The 14,788-nt window shown below is 41.6% G+C and overlaps 2 protein-coding genes across 4 annotated transcripts in view; one reads left to right on the forward strand and one right to left on the reverse strand.

Moving 5' to 3' along the window:
* Positions 1–12,134, reverse strand: part of LOC140464997 (synaptonemal complex protein 2-like) — a 50,315-nt gene extending 38,181 nt beyond the window's left edge. The window contains exons 1-2 of one of the 2 annotated variants that reach the window (XM_072560768.1): positions 12,079–12,134; positions 11,226–11,497 (exon numbers count right to left, since the gene is read on the reverse strand). The gene's annotated coding sequence lies outside the window, so the exon portion shown is untranslated. Of the gene's footprint in view, positions 1–11,225; positions 12,035–12,078 lie in introns of those variants that run through there. The other variant, XM_072560767.1, reaches the window with a different exon arrangement.
* Positions 9,319–14,788, forward strand: part of gcm2 (glial cells missing transcription factor 2) — a 62,665-nt gene continuing 57,195 nt past the window's right edge. Inside the window, exon 1 of one of the 2 annotated variants that reach the window (XM_072560765.1) lies at positions 9,319–9,378. The gene's annotated coding sequence lies outside the window, so the exon portion shown is untranslated. Of the gene's footprint in view, positions 9,379–10,735; positions 10,822–14,788 lie in introns of those variants that run through there. The other variant, XM_072560764.1, reaches the window with a different exon arrangement.

Consider the following 14,788-nt stretch of genomic DNA (forward strand, 5'->3'; position numbering starts at 1 on the left):
GCAGCATCCAAGAAGCAGGAGAATTGACGTTTCGGGCATAAGCCCTTCCTGAGCATCTGCAGTCCTCACTTTCTCCGGTTCCTGATAGTGTAAAGGGCAAGGTTGGTAGGTGTAGGGAATGCCAGATGACTAGAGAAATTGAGGCTCTGATCAAGAAAAGAAAGGAAGCATGTGTCAGGTATAGACAGGAGGGATCGAGTAACTTCCTACAAGATCATGAAGGCAGGAGGGCAAAAAGGGGACATGAGATAGCTTTGGCAAGTAGGGTTAAGGGGAGTTTGATGAGATTCTACAGTGACATTAAGGACAAAAGAGTAACTAGGGAGAGAGGAGAGCCCCGAAAGATCAGCAAGGCCGCTTGTGTGTGGAACTGCATGAGATGGGTGAGACATTAAATGAGTATCACACATCAGTGATTATGGTGGAGAAGGATAAGGAAGCTAGTGAACTTGGCAAAATAATTGTGATAGCTTAAATATTGTCCATTTTACAGAGCTGGAGGTGCTGGATGTCTTAAAATGCATAAAGATGGATTAATCCCTGGGACCTGATCAGATGTACCCTAGAACCTTGTGGGCCTTGTGGGAAGCTAGGGAAGTGATTTTTGGGCCCCTTACATAGATATTTGTACCATCAATAGCCGCATGTGAGGTGCCAGAAGACTGGAGGTTGGCTAATGTGGTACCATTATTTAAGAAAGGTGATAAAGAAAACCTGAGGAACTGTAAACTGGTTAGTCTGACTTCAGTGGTGGTAAGTTCTTAGAATGGGTTCTGAGGGACAGGATTTACATGTATTTTGGAAAGGCAAGGACTCATCAGGGATATTCAACATGACTGTGGGTGTGGGAAATCGTATGTCACTACTTTAGAGTCACGGAGATGTACATCATGGAAACAGACCCTTCGGTCCAACTTGTCCATGCTGACCAGATGTCCTAAATTAATCCACTCCCATTTTCCAGCACTAGGCCCATATGCCTTTAAACCCTTCCCCATCCAGATGCCTTTCAATGTTGTAATTGTATCAGTTTCCACCACTGCCTCTGGCAGATCATTCCATATCTGCACCACCCTTTGTGTGAAAATGTTGCCCCTTGGGTCCCATTTAAATCTTTCCCCTCACCCTAAATCTATACCCCCTAGTTCTGGACTCCTCCAATCCAGGGAAGAGACTTTGTCTATTTATCCTATCCATGCCCCTCATAATTTTATAAACCTCAATAAGGTCACCCCTCAGCCTCCGACACTCCAGGAAAACAGCCCCAGCCTGTTCAGCCTCTCCCTATAGCTCAAACCCTCCAACCCTGGCAACATCTTTGTAAATTTTTTGAACTCTTTCAAGTTTCACAACATCCTTCCAATAGGAGGGAAACCAGAATTGCACACAATATTCCAAAACTGGCCTAACCAATGTCCCGTACAGCCACAACATGACCTCCCAACTCCTGTACTCAATACTCTGACCAATAAAGGAAAGCATACTAAATGCCTTCTTCACTATCCTATCTACCTGTGACTCCACTTTCAAGGAACAATTAACCAGTAATCTAAGGTCTCTTTGTTCAGCAACGCTGCCCAAGACCTTATCATTAAGTGTATAAGTCCTGCCGTGATTTGCCTTTCCAAAATGCAGCACCTCATATTCATCTAAATTACACACTCCTCAGCCCTTGGCCCACCTGTATTCCTGATGAAGGGCTTTTGCCCGAAACGTCGATTTTCCTGCTCCTCGGATGCTGCCTGAACTGCTGTGCTTTTCCAGCACCAGTCTAATCCAGCATCTGGTTTCTAGCATCTGCAGTCATTGTTTTTACCCATCTGATTAGGATCACATTGTAGTCTGAGGTAGCCTTCTTCACTGTCCACTACACCTCCAATTTTTGGTGTCATCTGCAAACTTACTAACTATACCTCCTATATTCACATCCAAATCATCTATATAAATGACAAAAAACAGTGGACCCAGCAGCGATCCTTGTGGCACACCACTGGACACAGGCCTCCTGTCTGAAAAGCAACCCTCCGCCACCATCCTCTGCCTTCTAACTTCGAGCCAGTTCTATATCCAAATGGCCAGTTCTCCCTGTATTCCATGTGATCTAACCAGTCTACCATGAGGAACCTTGTTGAATGCCTTTCTGAAGACCATATAAGTCACATCCACTGCTCTTCCCTCATCAATCCTCTTTGTTACTTCTTCAAAAAACTCAATCAAGTTAGCAAGACATGATTTCCCACGCACAAAGCCATGCTGATTATCACTAATCAGTCCTCACCTTTCCAAATACATGTACATCCTCTCTCTAAGAATTTCCTCTAACAACTTGCCCACCACTGATATCAGGCTCACCAGTATACAGTTCCCCACCTTTTCCTTACCACCTTTCTTAAATAGTGGCAACACATTAGCCAACTTCCAGTCTTCAGGCAGCTCAATTGTGACTGTCAATGATCCAAATATCTCAGCAAGGGACCTAGCAATCAGTTCCCTAGCTTCCCACAGAGTTCTAGGGTACACCTGATCAGGTTCTGGGAATTTATCCACTTTTATGCATTTCAAGGCATCCAGTACTTTCTCCTCTGTAATATGGACATTTTTCAAAATGTCACCATCTATTTCCCCACATTCTATATCCTCCATGTCCTTCTCCACAGTATAAACTGATGCAAAATACACATTTAGTATCTCTCCTATCTCTTGTAGTTCCACACATAGGCTGCCTTGCTGATCTTTGAGGGGTTCGACTTTCTCCCTAGTCACCCTTTTGCCCTTGGATTTTCCTTAACGCTATTTGCCAAAGGTATCTCATGTTCCTTTTCTCCCTCCTGATTTCCCTCTTAAGTATACTCCTACTAACTTTATGTTCTTCTATGGATTCACTTGCTCTCTGTTGTCTATAACTGACATATGCTTCCTTCTTTTACTTGACCAAAACCTCAATTTATTTACTCATCCAGCTTTCCTTACTCACCTTGCCTTTCACCCTAATGGGAACACACTGTCTATTGACTCTCTTAATCTCACTTTTGATTCAGTTTTTGAATAAGTGATGAAGAAGATTGATGACGGTAGAGCGACTTCAACAAGATGTTCAACAAGGTTCTGGTCGCCTCACTTTAGGAAAGATGTGGAAGCTTTGGAGAGGGTGCAGAGAAGATTTACCAGGATGTTGCCTGGAATGGAGAGTAGGTCGTACGAGGATAGGTTGAGAGTTCTCGGCCTTTTCTCGTTGGAACGGCGAAGGATGAGGGGTGACTTGATAGAGGTTTATAAGATGATCAGAGGAATAGATAGAGTAGACAGTTAGAAACTTTTTCCCCGGGTACAACAGAGTGTTACAAGGGGACATAAATTTAAGGTGAAGGGTGGAAGGTATAGGGGAGATGTCAGGGGTGGGTTCTTTACCCAGAGAGTGGTGGGGGCATGGAATGCGCTGCCCGTGGGAGTGGTAGAGTCAGAATCATTGGCGACCTTTAAGCGGCATTTGGATAGGTACATGGATGGGTGCTTAATCTAGGTTAGAAGTTCGGCACAACATCGTGGGCCGAAGGGCCTGTTCTGTGCTGTATTGTTCTATGTTCTATGTTCTAAGGTTCCATATGACAAGGTTAGATCCCATGGGAATGCAGGGAGAACTAGCCAGTTAGATAAAAAATTGGCTCAACAGGAGGAAACTGAGGGTGGCAGTAGAGAGTTGCTTTTCAGACTGGAAGCCTGTAACCAGCTGCAAGAATTGAGGCTGGGTGCACAGGTTTTTATTTGTCATTTTATATAAATGATTTGGATGTGAATATAGGAGTTATGGTTAATAAGTTTATAGATGACGCCAAAATTGGTGGTGTAGTGGACAGCGAAGCAGGTTACCTCATAGTACAATGGAACCTTGATCAGATGGACAAATAGCTGAAAATAGAACATAGAACATAGAAGAATACAGCGCAGTACAGGCCCTTCGGCCCTCGATGTTGCGCCGATCAAAGCCCACCTAACCTACACTAACCCACTATCCTCCATATACCTATCCAATGCCCGCTTAAATACCCATAAAGAGGGAGAGTCCACCACTGCTACTGGCAGGGCATTCCATGAACTTACGACTCGCTGAGTGAAGAACCTACCCCTAACATCAGTCCTATATCTGCCCCCCCTTAATTTAAAGCTATGCCCCCTTGTAATAGCTGACTCCATACGTGGAAAAAGGTTCTCACTGTCAACCCTATCTAACCCCTAATCATCTTGTACACCTCTATCAAATCACCCCTAAACCTTCTTTTCTCCAATGAAAACAACCCCAAGTGCCTCAGCCTTTCCTCAAAGGATCTTCCTACCATACCAGGCAACATCCTGGTAAACTTCCTCTGCACCCGTTCCAGTGCCTCCACATCCTTCCTATAGTATGGCGACCAAAACTGCACACAATATTCCAGATGCGGCCGCACCAGAGTCTTATACAACTGCAGCATGACCTCAGGACTCCGGAACTCAATTCCTCTACCAATAAAAGCCAGTACGCCATATGCCTTCTTCACTGCACTATTTACCTGGGTGGCAACTTTCAGAGATCTGTGTACATGGACACCAAGATCCCTCTGCTCTTCCACACTACCAAGTAGTCTACCATTAGCCCAGTAATCCATCTTTTTATTACTCTTACCAAAGTGAATCACTTCACACTTAGCTACATTGAACTCCATTTGCCACCTTTCTGCCCAGCTCTGCAGCTTCTCTATATCCCGCTGTAACCTGCCATATCCTTCCTCACTGTCTACAACTCCTCCGACTTTCGTATCATCCGCAAACTTGCTCACCCAACCTTCTAACCCTTCCTCCAGGTCATTTATAAAAATGACAAACAGCAATGGTCCCAAAACAGATCCTTGCGGAACACCGCTAGTGACGGCACTCCAAGATGAACCTTTGCCATCAACTACTACCCTCTGTCTTCTTCCAGAGAGCCAATTCCTAATCCAAACCTCCAACTCACCCTCAATGCCATATCTCTGTATTTTCTGCAGTAGCCTACCATGGGGGACCTTATCAAACGTCTTACTAAAATCCATATATACCACATCTACCGCTTTCCCCTCATCTACCTCCTTAGTCACCTTCTCAAAGAATTCAATAAGGTTTGTGAGGCACGACCTGCCCTTCACAAAACCATGCTGACTATCCTTGATCACATCATTCTTATCCAGATGTGCATAAATCCTATCCCTTACAATTCTCTCTAAGACTTTGCCCACAACAGAAGTGAGACTCACTGGCCTATAGTTACTAGGATTATCCCTGCTCCCCTTCTTGAACAAGGGAACCACGTTTGCTAGCCTCCAGTCCTCTGGCACTACTCCTGTAGACAAAGAGGACACAAAAATCAAGGCCAATGGCTCTGCAATCTCCTCCCTTGCTTCCCAGAGAATCCTAGGATAAATGCCATCAGGCCCAGGGGACTTATCTATTTTCACCCTTGCCAGAATTTCCAACACCTCTTCTCTACATATCTCAAAGCCATCCATTCTACTTAATTGTGACTCAGTATTCATATCGACAACAATGTCCTGTTCCTGAGTGAATACTGACGAAAAGTATTCATTCAGCGCCTCCCCAATCTCTTCAGCCTCCACACGCAACTTCCCATTACTATCCTTGATTGGACCTATTCCTTCCCTAGTCATTCTTTTATTCCTAACATACCTATAGAAAGCCTTAGGGTTTTCCCTAATCCTACCAACTAAGGACCTTTCATGTCCCCTCCTTGCTGCTCTTAGCTCTCTCTTCAGGTCCTTCCGGGCTACCTTATAACTCTCAATCGCCCCTATTGAACCTTCACGCCTCATCTTTACAAAGGCCGCCCTCTTCCATTTAACAAGGGATTCCAACTCCTTATTAAACCACGGCTCCCTCACACGACCCTTTCCTCCCTGCCTGATAGGTACGTACTTATCAAGGACACTCAATAGTTACTCCTTGAACAAGTTCCACATATCAATTACGCTCTTGCCTTGGAATCTACTTTTCCAGTCCACACATCCTAAGTCATGCCTCAACGCATCATAATTTCCCTGCCCCTAGCTATAACTCTTGCCCTGTAGTACACACTTATCCCTCTCCATCACTAGAGTAAAAATCACCGAATTGTGGTCACTGTCCCCAAAGTGCTCACCTACCTCTAGTTCTAATACCTGGCCTGTGTTGCTGGAAAAGCGCAGCAGGTCAGGCAGCATCCAAGGAACAGGAGAATCGACGTTTCGGGCATCAGCCCTTCTTCAGATGGACACATAGGCCAAGGAGTGGCAGATGGAGTTTAATTTAGATGAATGTGAGGTGCTGCATTTTGGAAAGGCCAATCAAGGCAGGACTTATACACTAATGGTAAGCTCCTGGGAAGTGTTGCTGAACAAGAGGCTATGGGGTGCTGATTCATAGTTCCTTGAAAGTGGAGTCATGGGTGGACAGTGTAGTGAAGAAGGTGTTTGGTATGCTTGCTTTAGTTGGTAAGAGCATTGAGTATGGAGGTTGGGAGGTCATGTTACAGCTGTACGACACGTAGGTTAGGCTACTTTTGGAATGTTACATTCAATTCTGGTCTCCCTGTTATAGGAAAGATGTTGTGAAACTTGAAATGTTCAGAAAAGATTTACAGGGATGCTGCCAGGGTTAGAGGATTTGAGCTATAGGGAGAGGCTGAATAGGCTGGGGCTGTTTTCCCCAGAGTGTCGCGGTGGAGGGGTGACTTTATAGAGGTTTATAAAATCATGAGGGGCATTGATAGGGTGAATAATCAAGGTCTTTTCCCAGGGTAGGGGAGTCCAAAACTATAGGGTGTAGTTTTAAGGTGAAAGATTTTAAAGGGACCTAAGGGGCAATGTTTTCATGCAGAGGGTAGTGTGTATATGGAATGAGCGGCCAGAGCATTTGCCAAGATTTGCTAAACTAGGACAAAGACCAAACAGAACAAAGAGAAGTATATCATAGGAACAGAGCCTTCGGCCCTCCAAGACTGTGCTGATCATCATGCTCTAACTAAACTAAAAAACAAACCTACTGCCCTTATTCAGTCTTATCCCTCTATTCCCTCCCTATTCATGTAGCCATACATATTACTCTTAAATGTTGCCAATTTGCCTGCTTGCACCACCTCTTCGGATATTGTGTTCCAGGGTCCTACCACACTCTGCACAAAAACTTTCCCTTGCACATCTCCCTTAAACTTTACTCCTCTCACCTTGAACCTGTGCCCTATTGTAACTGAAAAAAGCCTCTGACTATTCACCCTATCCATACCTCGCATAATTTTATAAACCTCCATCAGGTCTCCTCTCAGTCACCATCTTTCCAGTGAAAACCATACGAGTGTTTTTAACCTCATTACCAATGCCCTTGAAACTAGGCAACAACCTGGTGAACCTTCTCTACACTTTCTCCAAAGCTTCCACTTTCTTCTGGAAGTGTGACGACCAAAACTACACACAGTACTCCAAATGCGGCATAACAAGGGTGTTATATAGCTGTAACATGGTTTGCTAACTCTTGTACAGTCAGCTGAGTTGAAATAGAACTGTCAGTCATGCACAATTAAGCAATTCCAGTCGAATTTATTTTCTGCGAACACTTCAGCTTTATCGCAGTACAGCCTCACCTTAATAAACTTCAAGGTCACACAGCACTGAGCTGTTCTTCCAACATCTTCATTTCCAACATCTCTTGAGCTATTGGTCTCCCTGTACTGCAGATTTTTTTCTTCCAGCTTCAATATTTTAATTCTGTCTGGATCCCACAATCTGGTCTCTTGACCTCAACCGATCTTTTTATTAAGATCTACTCATCTGATATTTCAATTTCCCACTTTGTCTCTCCACCTGACTTATTTTCCTCTGAGCCTGCTTTACTCAGTGCTCTGTAGCTGTAATGATACATTGCATTCACGTAACACATTGGAATGACTTTGTCTCAATTATTCTTTCTGTTGAAGAAAAACCTGCTGTATTTGAGAATGCTAATTTGATATAGTTTTATCAAAACTGGGTTCACCACAAAATATATATTTGTATTTGATTGGAGTGTCTGGTTTTCCTCCTGTGAGTAACTGAAAATGACTTGAGAAAGATATCCTTGTCCATTTAATAGTTTCATTAATATGTAACAGTCATTTTATTGGGGGAAATTGAACACATTTTGACTTGATAATGCTTTATAATGGTACCTGCCTAAGTGACTAAAAGGATGAGTGTAATTTGATGAATTAAGAACTTCTATTTATATATTGCCTTATACAAAATAAAATACCCTAACGTAAGCCATAGAATCTGCAGCATCTCTCAATTTCAAATTGGGTGCATGGCCAAATTTATGACTGGATCTACTGCATTAATTAAATCTTGAGCTGAAGTAAAAGATTGCTGAAAACATAGAAGTTAGTTGCTTTGGGCACAGCTCCATTTTATATTTAACATTTCCTGTCTTTTGTGCCGGTGTGGGTGTTACCAACATTTCTGGTATAAATGAGAGTCTGCCCTTTCACTTCTTGATTGACTTATGAACCCTTTTTTCCATCTACCTAATATTGCCCAAAATTGTCACTTTCACAATTCATTTGTTGCTGAAATCCTTATTCAGTCCTCTGTGATCCTAATACACTTCTGACTCCTGGTTAATCTTGTAGATTCTAGCCTTTATAAACTTGAGGGCAACTGAAACTCTGCTACCTGCAGGTCCTAACAGAGACCTATCAGCCCTGTGCTTACTGATCTACTCTGGATCCCAGTCAAACAACATCTTGATTTAGAAATCATATCCTTGTTTTCAAATTCCTCTCTTCATGTCTCTCCCAACTCTGTAATCTCCCCTAGCTCCAGAAAACCGTAGGTTATCTGCATCTCCGCTCTGATGCTGATTTTAATTGTTCTACTATTGGTGAAATTATTTTCCCTTCCCTGGGCTCTAAGCTTTATCTAGAACATGACATATTTTTCTCCCTCTATCTCACTTTCGTCCATTTGGAGATTCCTTAAAATATTATTTGATTTTAGGCAATTTATCGAATTTTAGGCAATTCCTCGTGATGGAACTCCCTTTCCAGCAGTATTGTGGTTGTTCCTACCACTGCTTCCGAGAAACTTAGAAATTAGGAACACAAATCGGCTAGTGAGTCCTTTAAGCCTACTCGGCCATTCAGTATGATCATTGCTGATCACCCAATTCAGTGCCTTGTTCCCATTTTCTCGCCATATCCTTTGATCCCTTTGTCTTGAAGATCTACGTCTAATTCAGTGTTGAAAACATTCATTTTTTTCTCCTCACGTTAGTCCTAAACGGCTTACCCAGCCTGAAACCGTGACCCCTGGTTCTGGACTTATGGCTCGTTGCGAACATAGAAAGGTAGGGAGGCATTTACCCTCTCTCGTCCTAAATGGTTACGAGTTTTTAATAGCTGATTTTGTGTTCCAATTTTCCCCCCCAATGTATTCGGTTGGTTTCAGTAACGACGGTTTGAAATACAATGATATGAAGAAAAGTCGTTTGTCTGCGTGAAAAACGAGATAAACCACACACCATTTTCGCTAGTTTAGCCCTTCTGTAAATATAATATTTATCAAAAGGTTTAAATATTCTCTGGACATAGAGACTTGAAAGTGAACATGAATCAAATGAAACAAAAAAAAACAATGCCAACATTATGAATTCGATAATCTGTTACTTTGAACTTTTGACGGTGATGGATTTTGCTTCTTCCGCGAATAATTTCAGCGCTTCTTTGATCGGAATCCCAACCCAGTTAGCTTGCAGCATACACCTCTTTCACTGATTAATATCGTACGCACGATGCTCAATGTTTTAATGTTCAAATTGCCCAATATTTTCCATTTTTAAAGCGATTAACATTTGGAAATGCCGACCCCTGTAATGTTTTTGGTTACATAAAAAAGCTCGATCATTCTCAGGTTTACTTATACATCTTGAAATCATCTTAGTTCAGGTCGATTCATATTAACTATTCAAAGTTTTCTAAAAGTATATAATTCAATGAAACGCAAGAGTAGGAACCTGGATATTTCCTACCTTGAGATCCTGGGTCGAATCATTTTATTTCCTCCCTACCTTTCTATGTCAGTCCCATTGTATTTAGCTTACCGGGAAACGATCTATGTGCTGTGCATCCTGATATTTATCGTTACGATGTAGTATTGCCTCAGTGCTCAAACTTGTTAGAAAGGTAGTCTGACAACACTATTCCTCCGGGTAGTCCGGTTCAGGCATTGAATTTTGTTTTCTGTCTCCCTGAACTTGTCAAAATTTAAGCTAATATTGCGTTCCTTCGTAACAAACATAGGCAGAAATTGTTGGAGGAACTCAGCTGGTCTGACAGCACGTGTGGAGAGAGAAACAGTTAATGTTTAGACTTCTGAAGAAGGATCACTAGATTCGAAAGGTTAACTGTTTTACCCACAGATGCTTCTAGAGCTGCTGATACTCTCCAGTAATGTCTGTGTTTATTTGTTCCAGGTCTCTAGTACCAGCCGCTCTTTGTTTTATTCTGTTGCATTCGTCTGTTTTTTTCCCCCCAGAAGTTTCAGTTTATCTTTATGGTCCATGAACCGCGTTGATCTGCTAGATCTCGGTTACAGTGACAAACCATTTTAGTGTTACTATAGAAACTGAACACGTTCAAAAGCTCGATTGAAATATCAGAATCGTCAAGTCACTGAGGACCAGTAACTTTGCTTCGTGTTCCTAAAGCAATGGCTTCCTTTCCCGGTAATCGACACCAATTGCGGTTATACCTCAGTAAATATAACGGAGAAGCGGATGTAACATTTCAAGGTAGGGTTTGGTGCTACCACATCTTTAATATTACGTTGGGATATTTTGTTAAGAGAATTTTATAATTGGGCAATTGTTCTGCAGAGTATATCCGAGTTCCTGCCTATATCCCCATACTTAAAAAATGTAATTGCAGATATATCTTATGAGGATCTCAATTACCCAGATTTTTTAAAATGTTGTTTTACGTCTTTTCGGCACAGCTCCAATTATGTTAAGTCCGTAATTAGCCACGGGAGAGTTTGGGGATAAACGTTAGTAAAATGTCGGGCCCAACTCTCCAACACTGAGGTCAATGTGGGTCACATATTCGGCGGGGGACGGGCAGCGTAATTCTTCGAAACTAAAACAAAAAAAACTATGGATATTGGAAATCTGAAACAGAAACTACTGGCGAAACTTACAGGTATTGCAGCCTCTATGGGGGAAACTGGATCCAGTAACCTTTCAAAACAGCATAACTCTTCCCCATGATATTCAAATTCCCGGGGTAAGTACGGTGCAATGTGTGAGAATTCGGATTCCGTCTAATACACAATTGCGGTCCATGTCTCAATGTGCACTTCTCTTGCGGTAGGAAGGTTCGGAATAATAACCCCGTTTTGACATATAACTGATCATATCGGCGATGAGTGCCCTTAATGTATTTCCGTCTTTTCCGTGTCGAGAATACAATCTGAAACAAGACGTTATTCCCACTGGATCACACAAAAATTGGTTCCCAATGTTACAACAAAACTAAATTACGAAAGAACCAAAGAGCTGTTATTGGAATCTCTCGATTTTAGGGAAAGCATCCAAAGCGAGATTCCTGTAAAGTTTGGGCTCCGGAAGGTGGCAGCTTTGAGTGAAGTCCCATCCAAAAGAAACATCCGATCCAACTCTCCCCAACTCCCCCAGTCCCGAACCCTCGATGATAGCTGCGTCCCTCTAATTCAGGCTTCCTGCGGATGTTTAAATATAATCGCTTCATCTCTGATGCCTTCAGCTGCTCGGCCCTAACCTCCGTAACTACCTACAGGTTTCTGAGCCCCTACCTCGCATTCCTCATTTTAACTAATCTCTTTGACCAATCCTCCGGTCATCGATGTTACTATGTGCCATACTTAGCGAAGTAAAGTCTTTTTTTTCCTAAATCGATCACCTGTTTTAAAAATATTGAAGTAACGCCAACAATCTTCAATGAAGCAGTAACTCTAAGCTAACAATTGCCAGCTTTTATATTGCATAGATCACTGAGCTAATGTGCCCGCTAACCTTGGTCAGTGGTCATGTTCAATCCTGTACATCAATACATTCTGGGTTGAAGTTCCACTCCAGAGATTTGATTCTAGAGTATACCGCTGGGGGCGTGCAATGTTGTAGTCTACCAGACAAAATGTTAAAGTCATGTCCTGTCTGCTGCATTATGTGAACACAGAAAATTGAATAACTCTCAAAAAAGAGCTGGAGAGTTTATTCAGGTGTCCTAGTCAATATCAGTAAAACATATTAAGTGTGTTAAACTCAATGCAGTATATAAAATCAGCATGTGTTTCCTTACATTAAAGGAGTGGCTTGCATTTAAAAAAGGCTGCAGAGGGTAAGAGTGATCATTGCAGCATAAAGTTTAGATTAGTAATGGAGAAGAGGAAGGGAAAATCTAAACCAGAATTTATAATTGAACGAGATAAGAGGGGATCTTAGATTAAAACAGAATCAAAGGTTGAGAGGGGGTTTAAAAAAAAGTTCTAATAGAACAATGGATGATCTTGAAAGAAGAGGTTTCAGGTGCAAAGTGTAATGTTCCAGCAAGGGTAGAAAGCCAGGGATTCAAAGCCATAGAATTAGTAAGCAGAAAGAAGGGGAATATGATGCATGTCAGGTGAACTGTTCAAGCAATAATCAGGGTCAAATACATAAAACTGATGAGGGCACTGAGGAGAAAAACACGACTGATTAAAAAACAATGTGGGAATATGATGGCAGTCACCTTCAAAGGGGAGCCAAAAGTTTTATATTAACATTCAAATTGCAAGTAATAGGGAGCCAATTAAGGGCAAATAGGGAGGCACAGGGCAAGGTTAGAATTTTTGATGAGTAATTTCCATTGGTACTTATTAAGAATGAAAAGCAGAGACACTCGAGGTACTGAATGGGATGAAAAAAATTGGAAGGATTTAGTGGAAAGTTTATTATGTTTAAAGTAGATAAGTCATCTGGTCCAGATGGCTGGCATTTGAGGGCGAAGGTGCTAAATGAAGAGGAAGTAAGGCTTCCAATATTCCCTAGATTTTGAAGAAATACCATAGAAAGAGGCAAATGTGTATCCTTAGCCAAGATACAGTAAAACACAATTTCTAATAATTACTGGCTGGTCAGGTTAAAATCTATCATCCACAAGTGCTTACATAAGATAAAGGAGCAGGAGTAAACCATTCAGCCCTTTGAGCCCACTCAAACCATTCAATCAAATCATAGATAATCCTCTACTTTAACACAAGTTTCCTGTACAATCCTTGTATCTCTTGATGTTTTTAACATGTCTATCAATCTCAGTTTTGATTATGTTCAATACCTCATGGCACAGTGGTACAGTGGTTAGCACTGCTGCCTCACAGCGCCAGAGACCTAGGTTCCATTCCTGCCTCAGATGACTCTCTGGGTGGAGTTTCTGTGTTGGTTTCCTCCAGGTGTCCGGTTTCCTCGCACAATCCAACAATGTGCAGGTTAGGTGAATTGGCCATGCTAAATTGCCTGTAATGTTAGGTGTAGGGGAATGGGTCTGTTTGGGTTGTGGGTCGGTGTGGACTTGTTGGGCCGAAGGGCCTGTTTCCACACTGTAGGTAATCTAAACCTCCCCCTCCACATCCTTCTAGGTCAGGGAGATTCAAAGATAGGGCAGAAGAATTCAAAGATAGAAACTATAACCAAGAAATAAATCTGCAAGTATTTGGAGTCTTGAGTTAATTAAGGACAGTCAGCATAGAATTGTGAAAGGTTTATTTGTACTTTTTTAAATACTAAGCTAAGAAGAATCATGAATTATGAGGCGATGCTGAGAGACTTCAGAGGAAAGTTGACAAGTCAGCCAAATAGACAGACAACTGGCAGATTAATTTCAATGTACAGAAATATGAGGTAATGCATTTTGATAGAAGAAACACAGAGACAATATAGATTCAGTCTTTGAGGATAATGTTAGAGCAGAGGGATCTCGATGCTCACATGCATGATTATCTGAAGGTGGTCAGGCAGTTGTTAAGCTGGCTTGTAGAATCCTTCGGTTTATAAATAGAGGCATAGAGTATAAAACAAGAAAATGATCCTACTCCTTTATAAATCACTGGTGAGACCACATGATAGCAATAAATTAGAATAATGGGACTGAAAGGATGCTTTACAAAGAGCTGACATGTGTTTGATGAGATGAATGACCTCCTTTTGTGTTGTAATACTCTATGACTCTATAAGTCATTAGGGATGAATAGGAAAAGTAGTGTAAAAATTTGATTGTGTTCGTTTTGGCATTCTATTCATTTCCTGAATTTCAATTTATCTCCATGTGGTGCAAATCAATATTTACGATCAAGTATGGCCAAGGATCAAAATGTATTACCGAGGTATACATTTTATGTATACATTAAGATAATCCCTTCCTGAAGTTTATAAATAACTTTTTCAATTTCTAGGTATTAATTCAGGGCCATTTGTAAGGTATTAAAGCAAAATACTGCAGATGTTGAAAATCTGGAACAAATACATAAAATGCTAGATTCAAAACATTAACTCTGTTTCTCTCTCCACAGATGCTTTCAGATCTACTGAGTTTCTTGAGCATTTCTGTGTTTATTTCATATAAATGGTGTTGTCTCTTAGTTCAAACTTAGATGATATATTCTCCCAGTTATAGTAAAGACTCATGGTGTTTCAACAATGTCATTTCATTGGAAAACATTAGGATTGTAGTCTAAGTTTGAACACTTTC

This window comes from Chiloscyllium punctatum, chromosome 41 (genome assembly GCF_047496795.1).
Source record: "Chiloscyllium punctatum isolate Juve2018m chromosome 41, sChiPun1.3, whole genome shotgun sequence".
In the NCBI taxonomy this organism is placed as follows: Eukaryota; Metazoa; Chordata; class Chondrichthyes; order Orectolobiformes; family Hemiscylliidae; genus Chiloscyllium; species Chiloscyllium punctatum.